At 58.7% G+C, this 2,524-nt stretch overlaps 1 protein-coding gene across 1 annotated transcript in view; it reads left to right on the top strand.

Moving 5' to 3' along the window:
- Window positions 1-2,524, top strand: part of PPP1R37 (protein phosphatase 1 regulatory subunit 37) — a 41,973-nt gene that overhangs the window by 16,804 nt on the left and 22,645 nt on the right. The window lies entirely within an intron of this gene.

The following is a 2,524-nucleotide window of genomic DNA, read 5'->3' as shown; positions in this document are numbered from 1 at the left end:
GCGCTCCCCAAACCCAACCCCCTCCGCCCCCCGCCGCCAAAAATCGTCGGTAACCGGCAGCCGCGCCTCCTGTTTGGGAACCAAACGGGCCTTTTTATTTTTACTGTGCCGCAAGCCAGAAATTGGGTTTCTCCCGAGTTTTTTTTTTCCAGTCGCGCACCTCCTTGGGTGACGAGACCCGTTGCAGTTTCGCTGCACGGACATCGGCCGTGGCAGAAAAGGCGCTGGATCTCGTTACGTAGCACCGACTAATTCTGGTTTTATTGCTCGGCGTTAGCCGGCTCGTCCCAAGGCGGTGACCGGTAGCCGGACGCCTCCCTGGAATACCTCTAGCAGCGGAGAAAAACGACTCGCTCGTGCGTTTTTGTTGTTTATATATCCAGCCAGCTGTGTTAATATGAAATTTCCGCCGCTCGGATCCCGCCCCGGATGAAGACGGGACGTTCACCTGGCAAAGCAAACCCGGGGCTCGTCCCCCAGGCCCTTCTCTGCTGCTCCAGCAAACGGGCGTCATTCAGCGCTCTCAAACGAGCCGCTCTCTTCCCGCACGGCCTTATCCCAGAGGGAGCCCGGGAGGGGCGGATTCCTCAGCCGAACTCACCTTTCCCGAGGCTCCGGGCACGCTGGCTCAGAGCTAGAGGCTTTCCCCGAAGGCGTCGCGCCCTTCGGGTGTTGGGGACCTTTTCTTTAAAGCCGTTTAACCTCGAACGTCAGCCCCCGAAGGCGCCCGGCGTGAGGGGCCCGAAAGCAAATTTCCCCTCTGTAATTAGAGAGGAATCCCGTACGCTGCTGATCGTCGCGGCTCTGTGGAAGGCGGCGGCGTTCAGGGCAGAGCCGGCATCCGGGACCTGCCTTTTCCCTTGACTTCAGGAGCGTGTTGCCCGTGACGCCACTTTTATTCTTCCTCTCACGTGTGGATAATAACTGTTTTTATTTGGGGCTTTATTTATCTCTCCTTCATCATTTGTCGGCCGAAATTGCTCCGGCGGACGCGCCTCTGCTCGTTTAACTTCCTTCTGGCTATTTGAATCTGAGGTCTCCTTCCCAGCCGGTGCCGGCAGGGCCGGTTTTGCCGGGCAGCACGCGGCGCGGGGCTCGGCAATGCCGCCGCTGGCACATCGGTTTGGGTCCTCCTCTCCGGCGCGCTCGCCACCCCGCAGCACTCGAGGGCTTGGAAGAGGAAGGTAAAAGAAGACGCAGTGGTTTGCTGCGAAGCTTCGTGCTACACGACGCGAAGGAGGAGACGTGTTTAGAGCATCGTTGGCGTCATTTAACGGGCAGTGGGTCCGCCTGCTCCCCGTTTCTCACCCCACAAGACGCTCGATTATTTTTAAAACCGGCGATATCTGACTGTCAGCGGTTCCCTCGCCCCTCGCAGGAACACCCCGCTTGACCGCCAAGAGGCGGGCGGTGGCTTTACAGCATCACGTTTCTTACCGAATCGAGCACCGTTGCCTTTTTTTTTTCCTTTACTTTTTCTTTTTTTTTTACCTTCTTTCCCTCCCCCCAGGACTGTTGCACCTTTAAAGCGTCCTGATCCGACAGAGCCACCTGAGCTCAGAGACCAGTGGCCTCTCTACAGACCCGTGTCGGGTTCCCTTCGTCAGCCCTCCTTTCCCGTGAAACCTCGCCGATCAGCGTTAATTATTTCTGCCTTTAATTCTTCAGTGCCAGGCTGCGGTACCGGCCTCTCTGCCGCCTCGCCCGGATCGATGTCGGGTTAAATTACAACGCTTTCTGCTCTGACCTTCCTCTCCGCTCCTTCCCTTCGGCGGCCACGTGGCCGGTGGGTCTCTGCGGGCCCCGTAACGGAGATGCTGCTGCCGGGTTTAACCCCGAGGAGACCCGAAAGCTCGTCCCGTTTTTTTCCCCAGCTTGTTTTCCGACAAAACCCTGTCTTGATTTAAGCCCGGTTAAATCTTGATTTTTAACCCGATTTAAGGTCCAGGGGGTTGGCTAGGATGGGATGGGTGCCGGATATACCCAGAGAGGGGGAGGGTTTAGGGCCAGACGCTGCTGCCGTCCGTCTCCCTCGGTTCCCCGGGCTTCCCTGCCGCGCCGGCGCCCCGCAGGCACGTGGTTTGTGGGTGCCGCGTTATCCATTGGGAAATGAGCCAGAGTGCAAGACGAGGGGGGGGAAAAGCGCCCCTTTATTTCCTTTCCCCCCCCCTCTTACGGCTTCGCCACCCGCTTTGTTAGAAAGCTCAGGACCTCCACGCTTGGGGAGAGGAGCCAGAGGCTTCCCCTGCTGTCGAGACGTGTCGTCTGCCATCTCTGACGGAAAGCACGGGAGGGGAAAGACGTCTGCACCTGATTCCCCGGGATACAGCCGGGAGACGGCAGCAGCGTCGCGAAGGAGCGCGTGTGGAAACACGGGGGGAAAAAGAAAAAAAACAAAAAAAAAACCAGAGGCGGCACGTGGGGGACGTCCTGCCCTCCCAAGCGTTCGAGGTCTTGGTGTGTTCGGTTTGGACCGGCGTCGATGCCGAGCGTCGTGGCAGCGGGGAAGCATATGTCGCAGCCC

The sequence above is a fragment of the Aptenodytes forsteri genome, unplaced genomic scaffold, assembly GCF_000699145.1.
Source record: "Aptenodytes forsteri isolate BGI_AS27 unplaced genomic scaffold, ASM69914v1 Scaffold148, whole genome shotgun sequence".
NCBI lineage: Eukaryota > Metazoa > Chordata > Aves > Sphenisciformes > Spheniscidae > Aptenodytes > Aptenodytes forsteri.
This window is presented reverse-complemented; position numbering and strand designations above follow the sequence as displayed.